We start from the raw sequence: 23,106 nt of genomic DNA, 5'->3' as shown, positions 1-23,106 counted from the left end.
GGACAGAAGTCGTTCGATTCACTCCTGAGTATTTTCATTGGTTGGAGAAACAAGTTTTTTCTATTCAGGACTTTCCTTACGCTGGGGTAGATTATCGTGGTGACCCAGACATGGCTCTTCCACCAGGAGAGCAATGGGATGACTCAGGTAAAATCATTTTCAACATTTTCTAATTTAATTTTTTTTTTTGTTTTTATCTCGTCCCAAAATTGATAGTAAAAGTTTTAAATGCAGATGTAGGTCCACAGCGACCAGCCACTCTCTGACCCTATGAGAGGAAACAACCAATTGTAGCAGCACCAGCCCCACAGCACGAATCCACAGAGACCTTGGCCGAATTGGAGAGCCATCTAGAGCATTTGACAGCAGACATTCCAGAGACCAGCATAGATGACATTCCTCTTATTCTACAACGCTATGTGATTGGGGTCCCAGCACCTTTAAGGAGGTTCCTTTGTAAGGTGGCCCGTATAGTGGTTTCTTATCGTGATCATCACTAGTGATAGGACGATCGCCTGTTGTAGACACATATGACATTTTTTGCTTTTTGTACTATCATTTTTGCCGATCATAAGGTGTTTTTCAACCTATGATCGAGGACGATGTATATTTGACACACTTCTATGCTATACTATATCACTATTACTGGCTTATCTTGTAAAACATGTTATGGAATGTTTTTAAATTTACTTGTATGATTATTGCAAATGTCTACTTAACATTCGAGAAGCAATTGCATCTGCTAATGTATTTAAATATCTTGGAATATGATGATATTCAATATAGTCAAATTCACGTTCCAAGAGATGAACTCTCAAAAATAATCTCAATAACACTGGATTTCTAATGGCATATACTCTATTAAGCTGTAACACAACGAGTTCAGAATCTAACCTCACTATCAAACTCCGAATCCCAAAAGAGATAGATTCAGATAATAACTCAATCACTACACTATACTTGGGAATGTTGTTTGTTGTTTGACTGAGGCTTACCCCATGCATAGATACCAACTCGTCAGAGGGCGAATAGATAACCCAAGTTGCGGAAAAAATATTCCGTGTATTATGACAAGCATCATCAGCAAAACCAATGTATGTTTGGAGAGGCATCGACATCTGCAATATCAAGAGAAAAATCAAGATAAGCAGGAATAATGACAAAACACACTCTCTAAGCTAAGCACACTTTTTAATCTAAAATACACCAGCTAGAAAGAAAACTAAACCTAACTAAAAATCTCCACACCCAGATTTAAGCATAATACCTCTTCAGGTAAAGACCATTTCTGGGTTTACCTAAAGAGACCCCGTCAAAGTCTACCAATTCATAGGCCCCTTTTGCTAGCTTTCGCTTAACAACATAAGGACCATGCCACATGAGTACGAATTTTCCAGTGCCTAATTTATCATTTGCTTGATCATACAATAAGACTAGGTATCCTTTCGAAAAATTCTGAGGGGTAACATTTCGATCATACTGAGCTTTAATACGTTTGGCATGAGTTTCGATTGCTAATGCAGCATCACGTCAATTCTCATCTAGCTGAGCCAAGTACAACAAACGTTTTTCCTCTTCGGAAGTGGCTAGAAGTAATTCAATGGCCATTTGCAATGACGGCATTTCGCATTCAATGGGTAACCCAGCTTCCAAACCATAAACTAGTTGGAAAGGAGTGAAACCGGTTGACGTTTTTACTGAGGTTCGATACGCCCAAAGCGCTGAAAAAGGCATGTTATGCCAATTTGACCTATGAATCCCAATGATTCGTCGGATCATGATGACTAGAACTTTGTTGATGGCTTCAACCAGACCATTAGCCTGTGGATAATATGGAGTTGAACTGTCATGACACAAGCCAAGTTGGTCTGTAAGTTCAGTCATCATAATGTTTTGAAAATGACACCAATGATCTGTGATAATCGCTTGTGGAACACCAAACCTAGAAATTATATGATTGAACACGAAAATCACAGCAGTTTTACCATTTTCCTCAAATGTAGGCATCGCCTCGGCCCACTTGGTAAAATAATCTACCGCAAGGATGATATACGCATGCCCCCCGGCCGAGTGAGGATTACATGTAATAAAATCGATACCCCATTTTTCAAAAGGACCGACGACAATTATAGGGTGGAGAGGAACCGGTGGAGCGCGCATCTTTCGATCAAAAATTTGGCAGTTGTGGCATTTTCGGACCGCGTTAATACAATCTTTAAACAAAGACGGCCAGAAATAGCCAGTGCGCAATATCTTTTGGGCTGTGGCAAACCCAAACATATGACTGCCACATGCTCTAGAGTGACAGTAATTTAGAACCATTTCAGCTTCCTCATGAGTTAAACAACGTCGGAAAACGGAGTCCGCCCCACGATGATAAAGTGTATCTCCAATAATTTTGAATTGTTGGGACTGGAATCGTATTTTTCGACGCTCTGATCTTGAAATTTCTGGCCGAAAGGATTGGGTTTGGAGATAAACTATGATATCCCCATACCATGGATCTAAAGTGCTGATTAGAAACAAGGATTCATCTGCAATGGGCTCCTCCGCCACAGTTTCCGTGTCAGCACGCAGGAAGTCACACATTAACTCCGCAAAAGCTAAACATTTCTTTGACATAGACTTTTCAAATTCTAACATAGACTTTTCAAATTCTAAGTCAAACTCCTGCAGGATCACAATCCATTTGGAGTACTTGCCCCCTAGAAATTGTTTGGTCAAAATATAGATCATAGGGTTGCAATCGGAAATTACTGTAGTTTTGCGTAGTAAAATGTAATGACAAAAACGTTGGACAGCTTGAACAGCTGCCAATGCCAATTTCTCCACATGTGAGTATTTTAGCTCAGTTGGATTTAAATTTCGACTAAGGTAATATATCACATGTTCAATACCAAATTCATCTTCCTGAACTAACACCATTCCAATGGTGGAATGGGAAGCGGCGAGATATAAGAAGTAGTCCTGGTTGTAGTTGGGAGGATGCAGTAACGTTGCATGGGTCAATGTGTGTTTTAACGCATCAAAAGATTTGTCAGCTATCTCATCCCAAAAGAATGGAGTGTTCCGTTTCAAAAACCGGGTAAAACCCTTTGTGATCTCGGCGTAGTTAGGAATGAATCGATGTAAAAATTTTAATTTCCCCTGCAAACTTTGGTGTTGGCGAAGACTCGAAGGAGGAGGCAATTTGACAATAGCTTCAACCTTTGAGGGATCGACGCGAATGTCGGCTTTCGAAACAACAAACCCCAGCAACCAACCTGTTTCTATACAGAAAACGCACTTGTGTGGATTCAACCTAATTCGATAATGCCTACACCTCATAAAGATTGCTCGTAAATGGATGAGATGATCAACTCGATGTAATGAATGAGCAGGTAAATCATCGAGATAGGGTTGCACAATGTGCTTGATGTCATGAAACACGTAAGACATGGCTCTTTGAAAAGTTGCCCCAGCGTTCTTGAGCCCAAAAGGTAATTTTCAATAAGCAAATGTCCCCGATTGACAAATGAAAGCCATTTTTGGTTGATCAGCAGGTAGAATATTTATTTGATTGTATCCGGAAAAACCATCCATGAAGGAGAATATTTCGCTGCCGGCACAATCATCAATGATTTGATCGATATAGGGAGTTGGGTAATTGTCTTTTGGATAGGCTCGATTAATATCCCTATAATCAATACATATTCTTATTGTTCCTTGCTTTTTGTTAACAGGAACAATATTCGATACCCAATCCGTTAACGGAATCGGATAAATGAAACCTGCTTTGAGTAATTTTTCAACTTATGCTTTAATGGCAACAGCTTTTCGCGGGTGGATCTGACGCAAACGTTGCTGAACGGGTTTAGCATCCGGGTAAGTTTTGATTTCATGAACAACAATCGCTGGGTCAATTCCTGGCATTTCCTCATATGACCAGGCAAACACGTCGCATAATTCTTGAAATAGGGCCTTATATGTTTGAATTTCATCTTCCGTACAAGAGGAACCTATATGAATGTTTTCAACAATTCCAGGCTTAACCGAAATATCAATAGGAATAGTTTGAGAAATGTTTCCCAAATTTAACTCAGAATCAAGATTTTTCATTGGATTCTGAGGTTCCTTGACATATTCAGTCGTAAAAATAGATAAAAAATCATTTTCAAAGCGATCAATCTCAGGTAAAAGCGAAGATATATGATGAAGACCTTCCCATGGTAAATCATCGACACATACGATTTCACGAATTTGCTCATCAGTGTGAACAAGTTCGGAAAACGTTGTTGAATCTGAGTTCAATGTTGAAAGTGATTCTTCATGGACCACATTCATTAAGTCAATTTTGGTTGAAGAAGGGTCGAAAAATGACTGCACGGCCTGATACGCAATTTCATATGGACTCAAAGGCATAACATCACCAAATGAATCTATCTCAGATTCGGAAGGTACAATCCAAGGATCATCATAAAGAATAGTGTCTGACGAAATCATATGAATGGTTGCAGTAGAAGACGATGCATTGATAGGAGGAAAAGGAAAAGTTCCTAGTAAACCAGAATCTTTAACTAGTCCTACTCCAACATCCTTATACGGGATAGTTGTTTTGCCGATATGCTGAATACTTTCAGAAAAGGTTGGGTCGGATGAAAAGTAAGTTAGCTGGTTTATAGTTACGAACTTTCCATTATGAGGGAACTTTATAAGCCGAAAGACCGATGAAACAACAACTGTCATAGCGTAAGACCAACTACGACCCAAAAGAAGGTTGTAATCTAGAGGGGCATCAACCACCTCCACATCTAGACTAACAGTTTTGCCTTCAACCCCTATAGGTAAATCCTGTAGAATGCCAAAAGAATGGAACCCGTGGCCATCAAAGGCCTTTAGAATCGTCAGGGATTGATTAAGCGTAGGAGAACCAAGCGATCTCCAACACTGGATCGACATAATACACGTTGAGGCTCCCTCATCAATCACAGTCCTATAACAAGGTCCGTTTTTTACTAACACTGGAATCTGGAAAGCCATTTGATGAGGTAAGCGAGGTGTACTATTTTCTAGATCGAAAATTATAAGGTTCGAGTCCTTAACGTCAACAGCTTCTATAGCTGACAATAGAAATTTACGTTGTGCTGGACATGATTGCAGCACTTCCAAAGCTGACATTGCTGAAGGTGAAATAGCCAAATCTTCAACAATGTTATAGTTCTGAGTCACTCTCGCATGTGGATTGAAAGCTAACTTTCGAAGTATACCCTTGGCGGGCGGTTTGATTACTAAGTCTGGGTTAGGTTTCTTGATCTGTAGTGGATCGGAACCGGGAGTTGAAGTTGATGGGTTCGAATGAGAAGATTCTGCTTCCTTACCATCAACAAGACTTTTACTTCCATAATCTTGCGATCGAGGCGCAATCCTAACATGGGACATCATCATTATGGTTTCTTCATAGGCATTTGAGGAAGAACCTATCATCTTACTGTCTTGACTAGGAAAAGGATCCTTCAAAATAGCAGGCGTTAAGGAACCTTTGACGATTTTCGCAACCTCTGCACGATGAGGGCAGTCTCTTGTAAAATGCTCTTCGTCACAAATGAGACAAGGATAACGAGGTTTGCGTTTCTCATCAGTTGATTCCATTTTTTTTGGTTTCTCTTTCGAATTTTTATCTGTTTTATTTTTCTTCTTCCCTTTCTTTTTACCGCTGGATTTTGATTTGGCTTTAAATGAATCTACAACATGAATATCGGTGGAAATTTCCACGGAAGAATCTCCTGTCGGGGAATCTGGTAAAGATATGATAGGAGAAGACTTCTTGGAAGACTTCTTCTTACTCTTGGTATTAACCGTACCAATCATACCATCAGCGGCATGAGACCCTGAAGGAGCTGCAGTTATTTGATTTTGTTTCGGGAGATCGGGGATTTTCTCGTGTAATGTACCTGACTGTGTATAAACTAAGTCAAGGTACTGAGCTTGAGCAATTACTTGCTCTTCAGTAACGACTCCTGCCTTAGCTACATCCTCAGTGATCTTCGGTAATAAAGATTTTACAAACCATTCAGCTAAGATCTGATCCGGAATAAAAACTTTCACTAAACGCCATTGGCGTCTCCATTCATGAATGTGATCTGAAATGTAAGTGGAAGTTGACTATTTTAATGAAGTTAATAATTTCGTGCCATTTTCATATCTGACTGGCAACAGAAAATGAGTTAAAATCGAAGTGGCTAACTGACTAAAGTTATAAAAAGTGGCTCGCGGTAACTCAATGTACTACTTGGCCGCAAGACCAATTAGAGTGCGCTGGAAAAGCCTTAAACGGATTGAATCATCTGAAATGGAGTTAGACACACACCAGAGGTGATAAGTCATCACATGATTCGACTTGTCCTCTCCTGATTTGCCTTCAAACTTAGGAATATCACTAGGCAACTTATTCGGCATTGGTGGCCAAAATGGAAGATAGTTAATTGGATCGTTTGTAAGGCGTGACAAGTTAGGCAAGTCCAAAGTTGCAATGAATGGTAACTGACGATTAGGGTCCCTGAAACCTTTGGTCATGAGACTAGCCCCAGGAGGAGGATATCCAGGATAACTAGGAATTGGAATTGCATTTGGGATATTATATCGTCTCGGAAAACCAGGATTAACCGGACCATACTGGGGTTGTTGATATGTATATCCAGGCTATGGTTGATACTGATAAAATCGCTCCTGGTACGGTTGATAAGTAAATGGAGGTTGACTTGTGACAACCGTACTTGGACCAGGTTGTCCTACAGGCATTTGAACCAAAGTCTGAATTGTGGATCCAGACTGAGGTAAAGATGTCTGAGGAGTTGATACAGGAACAGTAGAAACCAGAGCTGTCGATACTCCAGAAGTAGGTGGGGTAGATTGAGCAGATGTTGCAGCAGCTGCAGAAGTTGTTTGAGGCGGAGTACGAGGCGTACTAGGCCCAGGCTGAGAAACTACAGAAGGTGCAGAAGTTTGAATAGTAGACTGGACAGGTTACTGGGGTGAACAAGAAACCAAAGGTTGTCCAGATTGAGATGACAACTGCACATTCGGTTGCAAGATCTGTTGAGATTGAGATGGATCCCCACTAAGTTCATTCCGGGATACGGACCCATAGCAGGTTGAGAATATTGAGGGCCATAATCGGGTTGAGGATAGGGTTGATAATTAAAAGGTACATTTCCAGCTCCTTGGACAAATGATTGACCGGAAGGTGGTTGGAAACCTTGGGTTGGGTACTGACCTTGAGGTTGATAACCTTGAGGCACGTATTGATACTGGGGTTGACCTTGAGGTACATATTGATACTGGGATTGGCCTTGAGGTACATACTGAGTCTGGGGTTGACCTTGAGGACTGTACTATCCCGTAGGTATGTACTATCCTTGAGGTTGCCCCCAGGCAGAAATTGGGTACCTTGAGGTTGCCCCCTAGGCAATAATTGAGGACTTTGAGGCTGCCCCCCAGGCGGTAACTGGCCACCTTGAGGTTGCGGATTAGGACTAGTACCTGACATCATAAGAATATCTTCTATACTCAACGGCTTAGTTCCGTTATTACCAGTTAATAACCCTTGTTCAATAGGTTGAGGAGATGCTCCCGAAAAAGTACCGGTAAGTGACTAATACCTAGAAGGAACAAAAGGACCGCCGTATAAAAAGGTTTCTGGAGATTGAGAAAACATGGACGACTGTCTTGACATATTTAATGAAGGATAATAACCCCTAGGTGTTGGGTGAAAAGGAATGCGAGGTGGTGAAAAACGTAGCCCCGGGTTTTCCAAAAAATTGGTCAGTGAAAGATACCAAGCATTGCTCCTAGGTGGACTGTAAAAGATCGATTCACGCTCCCTAAGTTCTATAAATGGTTGATTTTCAGGGATAGGGATACCTTCTTCCGGAGTAACAAGTTCTTCAATAGCTATAAGTCCAGAAGGAAGATTTTGGGTAATGTCTCTTTCTACCCTAGGTGAACCAGGACGACTGGAAGTTGGAGAGGCGAATCCTGATGTTGGAGTAGCAGCAAATTCAATTTCAGGTTCAGATATTTCAGGTTCCTCAGCTAAATCACTAGTAGATGAAAAACTACCAGTAATTTCGGAAAATGAAATAGATTGCGGATTATAATCTGTTACTAGAGCTTGATAATCAGGATGTACAACCAATGAAGACTCTCCTTATTCAGGTTACCCAACTCTACTGTCTCTAGGAGTTACAAGGGCTCGTAGCCCTTCAGGGTGGCTTGGTGAAAACTCAGGAGGTTGGCCCCGAAGTCTACGGGACTTCCTCGGTAATTCAGCCACGATTAAATATTTTAACTACTTCACACGCAAACAAAGAAAAATCTCAATGAAAACCACCTAAAGCCTCTAAAGAACCAAAAAATTTTGAATCACACACCTAAAGAATCTAGGAGATCAAACCACACACAAACTATAACTTTCCGTACTGAAAACACTAGTTGGTGATGAAATCCAACGTCGCCGAATTCAATACAGAAATGGCAGTTGGAACAGTTACCCCGACAACCTACTTAATGAATAGACTGGCACAAGTTTCTCCACTAAACCGTCTCGAGTGAAGAGAACCCCCCAGAAAATCCAAGTGAGTCTAGCTGACGTCTGCTCCAGGTATAGTGGGATCTTCCCCCCACCGTCACCTTAGGAAAGAATCCTATAGAATATGGTCACTATGGTTACCAACGGAAACAAATATACCTGGGGGAATAGTCTACGATCCGATATGCATGCAAGGGCAGAGTAACAAGCTCAATCCCCTTGAAGGCTTCTTGACATAATCCAAGGTTTACCAACAACTGACCCCAGGCTCCTCTACAATGGTTAATCCGAGGTTTACCATTTTTAATACGTGAATATCTTCTATCGTTCCCAATGAGGAAGGATTGATTCCCACACTCGTTCAGATATGATCTCGTGCTTCTCCTTTAAGAGGATATTTCCCAGAGCATAGATGTAACAATTGGAATTTGTCGCCTACTGCAAGATACAACTACTTGTTTGTTTTACTATCTTGGAGAGTTAATTACTCCCTACTCCAAGATACTAGACTAAGCTATGTTGGTGATAAAGAGCCCTAGAAATAAAAATATTACTAGATAGCTTTTACTTTAAGCGTTATTTTTATTGGTTTTTTCTTAAGTCAAAAGGTGCGGAGATGAAACTTATGGTGTGAAGACTCGACTCCAAATCACTAAAAAATGCACTTAAGATGATAAGCAATCTTTTCCCTTCAATGAATTTCTAGCTAGGAAAGAGTTGAGAATGCAAATGCTTGTAAAAACAAATCTTTCTTTAACAAACAAATCAAAAGAAGAGCTTTTTGTCTTTTCCAATACACTCAAAAACGAGACAACTAGTTATGCTCACGAAAATTTCCCTTTTCTTTCAAACACTCAAATACTACAAAAACAAACTTTTTCAAAAGAGATTTTTTTATTTTTATAAAACACTCAAAACTATGGAAAAATCTAATCTTGAGATCTATAAATTCTAAAACTATTTGAAGTAAAAGCTTACAAGATTTCTTTTCAAGGATGTTTTACTTAGCTATAAGCAAACTAAGGACTAATTTGTCCAGAATCACAAATCAGTCAAAAAACAACCAATTTTTTGTTTTCTTTTCTAAAAATGAAATCCAAAACTTTTAACAAAAGTCCTTTCAAAGTTCCTCAAAGAGAAACACAAGATGGATTCCTCAACAAAGGTAGATTTTGGAAATGGTCAGACTCATAAGAAGGCCAGTAAAAACCAAGGTGATTTGAGGCTTCTAAGGCTTCTAAGCTCTGAGCTACTACAAGACCAAAATGAAAATCAAGCCCGGCAACCAAAAATTCTAGGAATTTCACCTAAAACCCTAATGCCAATGGAATTAACCTAAGAAAAGTTCCTGACAAGTCACGTGCAGATCTGGGCAGAGGCTAAAAACAACTAAACAAATCCTAAGCTGACTGAAAGAGAAAATATTAAGTTTTTCAAAATTTTGACAGGGTCTGCAGGCCTGTAGTCCACACAGGTGTGGTACCGCTCTGTGTGTAAAGCAAAAGTGCGGATAGGTCTGCGCTGTGTTATAAGCAGAGGGTGCAGTCCTCTCCCAAAAGTATGAAAAACAAAAAATAATTCAAGATCTACTAAACCTACCTAATCCCACACACATGAAGCCAAAAATAGAAACAAAAACACAGTTTCTCAAGTCAAAGTAAAAGCAAATCAAAAATTCAAGTCCCTAGTGGAGTCGCCGTTTTGTCAGCCAGATAAGTCGTTCGCGGACAAGACCGACCTCCCTAGTATCTAATGATATCTAGCGACAAGAAAACCAAACAAATTCTATCTTTCTCTAAATATGTAATTTATAAATAAAGGCAAACAAGTGTTTTAGGCCTACCTTGGGTCCAATGGAAGTTTGTGGAAGCCTCGCTCTGTTGATCCAAATGAGCTCCCTTGTAGAGAATCTGCAAACACAAACAGGCACACAAATTAAATAGCACCTGAAAAGCCAATATAATAAAGCATACTTATCATGATGATCAAGGAATTCATGAAACAAATCACATAAGACAGTTTGTTGAGAAAAATGAATCTGATTGTATTAACTTAAATCAAAGAATAACTTTACAACCTTGGTACCTTGATGTTGTACAAGCTCCTCCCAGGGTCCAGCAAGAAGTCTCCTCTACTTTGACAAGTTTCACTCTCTTCCCCATGAAGCCAAAAGGTATGTGATCTCTCCTCTCAAGCTTAACTAAGAAGTCTCAATTCCAACAGCATTTACCCTAAAAAATGTTCAGCTTCTAACCTCCCTAGCAACCACCCCAATGCCTTAATTTATAGTGCAATGGAGGGAAGTTACTAGGCCCTCCTTCAAAGGGATAAAGCCCTCCTTCAAAGGGATAAGCTCCTCTCATAAAGGGATTAATTCCTTCACTTTTGGGATGCATGAACCACCTAGGAGCGAACCATCCACATCAAGATTCCTTCTAGAATCATCTAGAATTAACCCAAAGTGAGTTTTTAAGAATAAACTTGCGCCTTTTTTACTTTCACAGGGGCCCGCACCCACTCCTTTAGAGACAGAGCGGGAAGGTCCGTAGGTAACATGAACAGGGGGTGCGGGACCGCAGGCAATAGTGAGAGAAAGTGCAGAACCAGAGCTTTATTGATTTTTAAGGTCTTTCTCTCATTTTCAAAGCTTGACATGAAGAGTTGAGGTTTGAGACTTGCTAAGGAGAACAGTATGAATGATGATAGACCCATACTGACTGCAAATAGTCATGGTGACAATATTTTGTGTAACAGTTCCCTATGCACATCAGAACTCAATTACAAAATATCCATAACAATACTAACCTTCCTAACATCCTAAGTCATCCAAACTATGGAATCTCAAAATGCCTCTCTTAATGTGTTTTGAGCATAGAAATATTATTTTAAAGGAATCTAAGCAATCTCTTACCTCTTTAAATGTCTTATAAACAAATTATGGTTTCAATGGATGTTAATAATTAAGATCGTAATCATCATTATCTTTTCAATTTATTTCTTTTGTTTATTATTCCTTTTATTTGATCTCTCAAAACATAATTCTTTCCAAAATTAATTATAACATATCAAAAATATTTGTTATAATATAACATCCTAAAAAATCCTAAATATGTTTTAAAGCGCTATTATTATTATTATCATTATCATTATTGTTATTATTATTGAGAATATTATATTAAATCAAGATCCACACTTTGATCATGGCCTATATAGTAAGTGAGTACAATGAAAAAACCTTTGAGGAAAGCATTACCTGTAACCTCATGATATCCTTTATTCTCAATACCTATTGGCCATTTTACTATCCTAAAGGAAATAAGGCCTTTAGATGTGTATATTCTCCAAAAGATCCATATATATAGACAAAATTTGCACTACATATCAAACCCACTATTAAGGAATAGTTGTGAGGGAAGGAATGCCATTTTTCATTAGGACTCTTGCGTCCATGTTTACACCTTTATTGGCAAGATCATATGCATCAAAATTGTTCATTCTCAACACATGAAAGAAGCTAATAGTGGAGAAGGCTAGTTTCAAATTCCTGATTTGATCAGTAATGCTTCACAAGTTGTAATCCTTAAGCAAAGATCCATGAACAAGGTGACGGATAACCAGTTTTGAGTCTCCCAACACCACTAAATCTTCAATGTTTGTTTCTTTGACCTAAAGGATACCTTGCAATAATTCATATGCCTCTACTACATAATTTGCGCAATTTCCTAACCCCCAACTGTAGTTAATTTGAATTTTTCCATGAGGGTTGATAATAACCCCTCTCTCTCTTGTGACCCCCATTATTATTATTATTATTATTATTATTAACCAAACGAGAAAATGTTAATAAGGTGTTGTATTAGAGTTAACTATAGCTATGTGTGACTATTTGGAATTAAAAAAAAAATATTTGCAGGATTTATAATTCTACAAAAAAATTCTAGCTCATTTTTTAGAAAGATTGAATCCATCAAAACTAGTTCAAAAAATTCTCGCATAAGAAAATTCTATGAAATTTCTTATATAAAAAAATACAAAAGATAGTACATGTATATATTTTATTACATGTTTATATTTTTGTCACCATTGACTATGCTACCGAAGGAGTTTTTTTCTTATTTAGTGCTCTTATCCAAGCTTCATTTGCTTTCTATAAATTTAATGTTGTTACCTTCAATTCAATGGTTTTTAGAGCCTCGTCTTCTTCCTCTTCGTCCATCTAATTTTTCTTTGCTTAAAGACTACGTAAGATTTCTATTTGTTAATCCAGAACCAAGGGACTAGAAAATTCTACTATAACAACATCTTATGGTACCACATCTTTCTCTTTTGATGGAATGTCCTTCATTTCTTCTAGTTCTACTTTTCGGCTCATCCATGGGTAGGTTTGAGTCATCTGGTTTAACCTTGCTAATCATTTGATGTTCTACCATGGTACCAACCCACCAAGTTGACTTACATCAATGCTTCTTAGCTTGTGTTAGGTCTTTTAGGCATTGTGCTACCAAATATATTGTTATATAACAAATCTTGTAGTGAAGAGAAACATTTTTGTAATCCAACTATTGTGATCATGAAAAAATTTCACCTCTTAAGTTTATTTATGCCAAAAATGGTTTGTTGATGTCCATTTCCACACATATTTAGCTATGTGTGGTTGTATTAGAGTTTTTTGTTCTCTCAGTTATATAATGGAATTTTCCAAAGGCATTAACATTGGCTTAGAGAGAGGGTAAACCTTAGAGATCTAAGGATGGATTTGGAACTATAACATATACCAGAGTTATGGGCAAAGTATCTGTCATTGAATTGAAATATAGGGTTTACGTTTTCCTACATAATCTAGATTTTCCTTAAAATAAGTAACTTGGATTTAGTATTAAATCCATAACTTCTATAAGATCAAATACCACAATGAAAAATCCCTTTGCATAGTGGTATATAAATCTTCTTCTTTTAACTCAAACTGATAGAAATATGAAATCTAGTCATACAATTGATTCAGTGCAACCAAAGACCATTGAAATGACATACAAGTGCATTTTTGTTGTAATGAGTTAACTTAGAGACAAAATATATTCCTAATGGAATAGTAATAGTGGGAACCTCTTGAACCAATAGATGATTGGGATAATTTTATACAATATCTCTAAAAGAGTCATTACCCATATTTTTATTCAAGGGGAGATAGATGCTTGCTCCCACATAATACCTGTGATAGAAATTAATACAAGCATCAAAGCCACTAGGGAAGGAGGATGCAACTATCACTACAAGATCCACCACAATGCTAAAATTGTAGAGACAGAGAGAAGTGCCACAGAAAGCTACTACCACCTTAAAGTGAACATGGGTGAATATCTACAAGAGGAGCTAGCCATGCAAGGCCAAGTTACTTAGAGAAGGCTAATAGTAACCTAAGTGCATGGATATGATTGAACCCTATTTTGTCAAGGTTTTGTAGAATACACTAACTCCACATCCAACTATTAGAGATTAAACTTCTTACACTTCCTAAAATAATAACTTTGAAAATTACGTCTATAGAAATATTATTAATAAATAAGGAAATACCAAGTACAAATCTCTAAAAATATCATAATCATATTCTAATGACAAATAAGATATGATATATTCATTTTAACTATGAGAAATAAGATATAATATATTTATTGTTAAAATGAGATAACAATGTTTAAAAATACCATTACAATGTTAAAAGACTAAATCATTGTGCAAAGAATTAATATTTATTCTATTTTATATAAATTTATTTTAAAATATATATTATTATTTTAGTATTTGAAAATATCGATATAATATTTAAAAATAAACTGTTATGATTTCTTAATATATATATTATATTATATATTTAAATAAAATCATTTTAAAATATATAAATGAATTTAATAAAAATAAATAAATAATAAAGTATAATACAATATCAACCCCAATCATCGAAAGGAAAGTGTGGCAATTATGGAAAGTCCATCAAAGTATGTCAAGTAGCGTCGGTAGACTGACACCCAGTCTCATCGGTATTAAAACGAACAATAATGTGTAACCGTCAAACGGAAATTGTGGAACGGTTGTTGTATGACAAATTTTTAATATCTATTTATTTTATATTATTAAATATAATTAATTTTAAAATATATTAAAAATTAACAATAAAATATTATATGGTGTATCAATATCTAAAATACAATTCAGTACTTAAAAATATGTTAGTGTGTAAATTTTCAATATTAACTTCACTATATTTAAATACAAATTGTTTTATAAAGTATATTTATATTTTACACTAACATGTTAGAATAAAATATATTGTATTTTAATTTTAAAAAATAAAATATAAAATTTTAATTTTAATATTAGACTATATTTTTTAATATTTGAAAATAAATTATTATATATATATATTTACTCTATTTTATAAAATTAAACAAGATTATCTTAAAATACATATTGACCTTAGCAACAAAGCATTAAAGAACAACGTATCAGATTTATTATAAATGTTAAATAATATCATACCAAGGATTAAAAATATATCATTGTCCTAAATTTCAATATTTATTTCATTACGCCATAAGGCGTTCCCTCTGAGATGAAATTTCCTGTGGTCTTTGCTGTCATCGTTATTGTCCGTCTGATTTGATGTTAGACGATTCGAATAATTGCTACCGTTGGATCAAATAGCCGGTTTCTCATCTTCGCCAACTGCAGAAAGATGTCAGAGATTGAGGTGAAGGTGGAGCATTATGGGTTGTGGAATTGAAGAGTTTTATTTTTTCAGTATTTCTATCGGTAAATTAGCTGCAACTCCATTCGCTTCTGAACGTTGCCATCTTGATTTATGCAGGTTTATGGTTGAAAATTCTTTAAAATTGTCGAAGGCTTTGTAATGGAAATTATGATTCCGGTTTCTCATCTTCGGCAACTGCAGAAACATGTCAGAGATTGAGGTGAAGGTGGAGCGTTATGGGTTGTGGAATTGAAGAGTTTTATTTTTTCAGTATTTTTACGTCGTAAGGCGTTCCCTCTGAGATGAAATTTCCTGTGGTCTTTGCTGTCATCGTTATTGTCTGTCTGATTTTATGTTAGACGATTCGAATAATTGCTACCGTTGGATCAAATAGCCGGTTTCTCATCTTCAGCAACTGCAGAAAGATGTCAGAGATTGAGGTGAAGGTGGAGCGTTATGGGTTGTGGAATTGAAGAGTTTTATTTTTTCAGTATTTTTGTCGGTAAATTATCTGCAACTCCATTCGCTTCTGAACAATGCCATCTTGATTTATGCAGGTTTATGGTTGAAAATTCTTTAAAATTGTCGAAGGCTTTGTAGTGGAAATTATGATTCCGGCTTCTCATCTTTGGCAACTGCAGAAACATGTCAGAGATTGAGGTGAAGGTGGAGCGTTATGGGTTGTGGAATTGAAGAGTTTTATTTTTTCAGTATTTCTGTGGGTAAATTAGCTGCAACTCCATTCGCTTCTGAACGCTGCCATCTTGATTTATGCAGGTTTATGGTTGAAAATTCTTTAAAATTGTCGAAGGCTTTGTAGTGGAAATTATGATTTTGAGGATTTTGAGCTGAAGCCCTAAGGAACTCTTCAAATTTGAAAATAGAGCTTGAAATACTACTGATCTGAAGCCAGGCGTGCTAATCTGGTGTAAAATTGTGTATATTTTGAATTCAGACCTTAAATAATGTTTATTCGAACGGACATTTTTCTCAGCAATCGTTTTAAAAGTTATGCATTGCTGATATTTAAATTTCTGTGCAGGCATGTGACCGCCTTAGTGAAACAAGTCTCGGGCAATTCAGCAGGTACTTTTGTTAAATAAATTGTTTGATTAGATAATCTTCGGCAGAATCACATAACCACTTTTTTGTCGACGCGTTTCGAACCAACCAGTGTGGTTCATCATCAAGACAAGTTGAAGAACCAATCCGGCTTAGCTTGATTAAATAGAGTGTGCAGAGACTCCAACAGCTATAATGCTAATGGCTAATTTTGACCTAATGATCCTGGTCAAACCCCTAAAATAGTTAATTAATATTTCTCGAAATAGGTAAATAAAGGCATTCATTTGTTAATTAAAAATAGATATATTATTATTATTCTCTCAAATATTAAGAGAATTCATAGTATAATATTAATATTTTACTCTAATGGTCATTAATAAAATATCTATATTAAAGAATCTATGCTAATCTGGTGTAAAATTGTGTATATTTTGAATTCAGACCTTAAATAATGTTTATTCGAACGGACATTTTTCTCAGCAATCGTTTTAAAAGTTATGCATTGCTGATATTTAAATTTCTGTGCAGGCATGTGACTGCCTTAGTGAAACAAGTCTCGGGCAATTCAGCAGGTACTTTTGTTAAATAAATTGTTTGATTAGATAATCTTCGGCAGAATCACATAACCACTTTTTTGTCGACGCGTTTCGAACCAACCAGTGTGGTTCATCGTCAAGACAAGTTGAAGAACCAATCCGGCTTAGCTTGATTAAATAGAGTGTGCAGAGACTCCAACAGCTATAATGCTAATGGCTAATTTTGACCTAATGATCCTGGTCAAACCCCTAAAATAGTTAATTAATATTTCTCGAAATAGGTAAATAAAGGCATTCATTTGTTAATTAAAAATAGATATATTATTATTATTCTCTCAAATATTAAGAGAATTCATAGTATAATATTAATATTTTACTCTAATGGTCATTAATAAAATATCTATATTAAAGAATCTATATTTAATATTATTCCACAGAAGTCTAAACTCCTTAAGTCTAAACTCCTTAAGTCACAGAAGTCTAAACTCCTTAATAAATTGTTTGAATTCGGACCGAAGTATGAAAAAGAAACGACTAATCGGCCAAATCCGGACGAAATTTTAAAGGAATCTGCGTCTATTTCTTTGCTTCGCGGTTCACAGACTGAAAGTTCTTTGGTAGGCTTATTTTCTTTTCATTTTCGTCTAATCGAGCTTAAATCTGAAATAGCAGGACAACTCCGATACATCGCTCAGCAGAATGCTTTCTTAAGCTCTTTAGCTGCGAAGCAAACTGCACCTCACCCGACCAGATTTTATTCCGGGGATGTTGATGTCTACGACGAAGTGCTCGCAGAGAAGGTATACACAGGTTCACAGTTCGATTCTCGTAAGGAGGGCCGAAAATTTTCAAAGATATGCTTAAAATTTTAAAGTTCAATATGCGCGGGCACGCGCAGTAATAATATTGACCGTGACCGGAAATTGACGGGGACGCGTCACAAGAAAGGGAACACAGTACCTGTTGGCGTATCCATTAAATCCTACGATTATGCCATCCACTTACGGAATGGCGCCGCCTATCACGAGTCTCATCTGTTTGAGGTCTTTCCTTCCGATCCGGCTGAGAACCATGAGGTATGGCCCATTATCTATCCCAATGCGGCATGAAACAAAGTCAAAAATTGATCCGAAACTAGATCAAGTTTGGGGCATCAGAACATGACTTTGTTGTTTCTGATGCGAAGATCCGATCACTTTGTTGTTTCTGATGCGAAGATCTGATCACAAAAAAGTGTTTGATACGGAGCAAACAATAAGCACATGACGAGTGCAGTAATAATTCGACTGCCTGTGCAGTACCCGTGGAACCTGTAGTTTGTATTATTGAAATAGTTATTTTTACGCCGTAAGGCGTTCCCTCTGAGATGAAATTTACTGTGGTCTTTGCTGTCATCGTTATCGTCCGAATTGCTACCGTTGGATCAAATAGCCGGTTTCCATAATAACTTTTCAAACTACCTAGCGCTTGCCATACTCAAGGAACCATTGTTTCTCTCTCATCTTCGGCAACTGCAGAAACATGTCAGAGATTGAGGTGAAGGTGGAGCGTTATGGGTTGTGGAATTGAAGAGTTTTATTTTTTCAGTATTTCTGTGGGTAAATTAGCTGCAACTCCATTCGCTTCTGAACGCTGCCATCTTGATTTATGCAGGTTTATGGTTGAAAATTCTTTAAAATTGTCGAAGGCTTTGTAGTGGAAATTATGATTTTGAGGATTTTGAGCTGAAGCCTTAAGGATCCATTGATTTTTGCGATGGTAAGATTCGCTTGAATTTCTATTTCATGTTATAGTCTTCCATTTGCAACGTCTTTTTTCTATTTCATGTTATAGTCTTCCATTTGCGACGTCTTTTGTTTGTTTGTTTGTTTGGTTAAATTCCCTTTTGTGCAAGACCCTTATGGGACAGGAACTTGGCCTCCTCTGCATCGTACCTATGATAAACCGTCTAGACACAGTTAACAATGAAATGTCACAACAGAGTACAATTTACCTGCACAATGTTCTTCGGGTGAATACAACCAAAGCCAATATAATGAAAATTCGGTTTATCATAGTAACGGCACGGGAAACACCGTTTTCTACGGCCGTTTTTGTTAACCTGTATTTTTTCAGAGCTCAGTTCGTTGTAATTTGTTTCTTTAGAGTTCGTTCTCAGCTCTGGTTTTTTGCTCTTTGCATATATTTATTTAAAAATTTCAGGTACCAAATTCCCTTCCTGTGTGTTCATAGATTCCTGCAATGAAGCATATGTTTACCAATGAAGTACCAAATGCACCAAATTTTAATAGAATCCACAGGGACGAGAATTTCTGCAAGAGCTGTGCTGAATTTCAAACGCTCTGATTCGACTGTCTTTGGGCCTTCGGATCCTTCGCCATGCATCTCATCTAAGGATTTTTCTATCATATTCTGAATTGCCTCTACTTTTTCTTAATGTCTTGGAGTTTGGAAAAGAGTTCTATAGATGTAACATTTGGATATTCTTTATGAATGTAAAAGTGTTTGCAGTTGTTTGCATCATTCACAAAGAAACCTGAAGAGTAGAGTTTCACTAAGCTCATCAAACTGAGAACTACTAGCACTCCTAATAGCAATTGAAGACCAGATACCACCTAGGTCGATTTCCCTTTTTGAAAACAAGTTAATCTCTGCATTAATTTTAAGTTAATCTCTGCATTAATATATATGGGTAAAACTCATAGCTTAAACATAATTCCATGTATGGTTTAAGAAGTGTACATTCAAATGTAGATTTTACTTATTGTTTCTCTTGGTATATTTTGGTCTTGGGTGACATATATATACAATTTTTTGGAATTTCCACACATAAACAATAATTAACAGAAGGCATAAGAAACAAAAGACATATATTTAATGGTCAATTTGTTAAGCATCAGTATGTGAGATAAACCGTATTCAATTTATTTAATTTTTTATTCCAATCTGGCCGTAAATCTAGTTGAAACTATATTGAAAATTGAAATTAAATCTGTGTTTTTCATATTTTTGTTGTTTTTTCTCTCTCCTCGTTTCTTGAATGCGAAACCTCCAAACTACGTTTCTCGAACCGTTGTCGTTTCTCGTTTCATTTCCCGTTTCTCGTTTCTGGTAACATAGCTGCACGGGCTTATTGTAAAACAGCTTTCCTGAACAACAACCTTTATGTGGTAGGTGGAGTGAATAGGGGCAGAGGTGTATTGACTCCACTTCAGTAGGCAGAGGTTTATGATCCTGTTACAAATACCTGGACCCAAATTCCAAACATGCCATTTGCACGAGCTCAAGTTCTACCCACGACTTTTTTGGCAGATATGCTAAAACCAATTGCTACTGGAATGATATCATTTAGAGGAAAACTATGTGTGCCACAGAGCTTATATTCGTGGCCTTTCTTTGTAGATGTTGGTGGTGAAGCCTAGGATCCTGCTACTGATTCTTGGCTGGAGATGCCAAACGGTATGGGAGATGGTTGGCCTGCAAGGCAGGTAGGGACAAAATTAACCGTTGTGGTGGATGGTAACTTGTATGTGTTGGATCCTTCTAGTTCATTAGACAGCGGTAAGATTAAAATGTATGATCCACAGGAAGATACATGGAAAGTCATTTTGAGGAAAGTACCTGTTGTATGTCACACAGATTCAGAGTCACCTTAACTACTAGCTGGATTCTTGGGAAAGCTTCATGTTATTACGAAAGACATTAGCGACAATGTCGTTGTTTTGCAGGCTGACACAAGCGAAGGTGAAGTTACATCATCTTCATCGTCATCGACCTTCGATCCTTCTACTAGTATTTCTGATTCTGAGGTTGATAGGAAGAGCATTGCTAGTCGACATTTTGGCTTTATTGAGCTAGTTAGCTGTCAGGTCCTTCAGATCTAAGACCAAGGTTAACATTTATTTTTCTTCCATGCTGTGATTACTTTGTAAATATTATGAAAGGAGAGCTGCTCAGGGTAGCACGATTCACTGTATGGGGCTATTTTTTAACTCGAAACCCCGTTTTTCACAACCACTCATTGCTTTGTCTCTCTAAGAGTTTACATCTCTTACTGAAACAATTGATTAATATTGTACAACTCTTCTGCCAACACCTTATATGGATATCTTAATATATTATTTTCAGAGATGATGGTCAACGGTAGTTTTTGCTGGCAATAATGTTATGCATAATATGAAAATTCTATGCAGACATAGCACCTAAGCATGGGTAAGGTCTGGAAGGGAAGTTTCCTTGTGCCATAAATAACAACAGAATGTATATATAACACATTTTCCATTTTGATCTGGTAGTTGATGCTGGAATTTGATGGGACCGATAAAAATGTCCCTTATAACAGTTCTATTGACATTGTGAATCAACGATCTTTGTATTACATGCTCTGTAGATATGTCTTATCTGTCTGATAGTAAAGTAATCATGCGGTATTGCATTGTATTTGTTTTACCTTTTCTTTGGCTAGTTTTGTATGGTTTGTTTGTAAGAATAAATTTATCTTAGCCCAAAATACCAACTTTTCACCACTTAAAACGTCCATAGTAAAAGTAAGTTTTATGCATAAAAGGTTATGTGTTTGGTTTTCCTGCTTTCAGCTTTAAATGTTGGACATTTATTTTTTCGTTTTCATTCAATTTTGCTAACAATTCTGTAAGTAGACCTTGCTTGTCTTTATGAAATGAAAAGGGTAAAGAAAAGTGACTTCATATATGGTTTTAGGAGTGGTGCTGTTGTTATACATTAAGTAATAGTGTATATAAATATTATCAACTCCATGTTGAGCACCAAAGGAATTAACAGCCCCCTCATTGCATTCACTGTGTTAAGTTCCTTTCACTAAAGAATCCCTTTCAAACCCACCAAGGCTAAAGAATGCACTTGTTTCAAGTAACCATACATTCATCAAATTGTTTGTTATGCAAATGGATCAATGTATTTTTTGAAAGGCATAATTTCATACTAATTTGTTGTGTAAGGTGTTTGCCAAATTCATTGGCAAGGGTATCATATGTAAAGATGCAATCGTTTATCCAAAACATAAAGTGATTTTAAAACTAATATGAAGTCCGATGAGAGTAATAGAGATTAATTATCAAAATTGAATCCTTCGTAGCTCTTTCAAAGGGTTTAAACTTGTTCTAAAAAGGTAATTCAAAAACACCTTGAAAAAAGTCAAATTTTTACATCGCTTATCATTTGTAAAGGAAAACAAATATTATATATTTCAAAAGAAGAATTACAATTTTAATGACCCATCCAAGCTCTCAAAGCTTCATTGCTTAGTGACAATTGTACCTTAAATATTATGTCAGGACAGATGTAAATCATAAGATTCAAGTTTTAGCACCCAATACTTCACTTTGGCATTTAAACAAGTGATGAACTATATAATTGTAATGGAGTGATGGGTGATAAGATGATAGGTCTGTGGAAGAAACAAGCTACTAGAAGGTTACAAACAAGGGGAAAGAGAAACAAATTTAGAACAACAACTTTACAGGGTTGACACTAGGTTACTCTTGTTGAGATAAGGTGGCAAAAAGGGCTATAACAAGCTTAATAAGAGGTTTTATGCTTAGCATGGGGATTTGCCTTACAACTCAACATGTCACTCCCATCAAACAATCAACACATGAATAACTTTTGTTTTTTATGCATGAATAGTTGATTTTCCCATATCACATCTTCTACTGGTAGGTTATTCCATTTGATGAGGTACTCAATAATTGCTTAATTTTATAGCTACTTAATCCTTGTTTCAAGGATATTTTTTGGTTCAAGTATGATTTTTTTCCTTCTTCATCTCTGCTAAAATAGTTGGGATTGTGATCTTGTTACCAATTACCCTTGTTAATCAAGAAGTTGTTAGATTATGGTAGCAATGGACATGTGTTCTAGTCTCTATAATGTCTAAGAGGCTAAGGAACACAAGATCTCCAAAACCCAGAAAAGGCTAAGGAACATAAGATCTCCAAAACCTAGAAAAAGTTTCATGAGAAAAGACTTGGAGACGTCTCAATTAAATTAATTAGCCATAATTGGGGAAGTTCAATTTTTCTCTGGAGGCTTCTATGATGAATTCAAATTGATTTTAGCATTAATTGAGATGTAATCATGGCAGTTGAGACTCCAACAAGAGATTATAAGAGTGGGTCTAGGGGATTGGGGAGTGCATAGAGTATTTGGTGAGCAGT

Source organism: Pinus tabuliformis, chromosome 9 (assembly GCF_031772625.1).
Source record: "Pinus tabuliformis cultivar Carrire ecotype Pingquan chromosome 9, CPIR1, whole genome shotgun sequence".
Classification (NCBI taxonomy): Eukaryota; Viridiplantae; Streptophyta; class Pinopsida; order Pinales; family Pinaceae; genus Pinus; species Pinus tabuliformis.
This window is presented reverse-complemented; position numbering follows the sequence as displayed.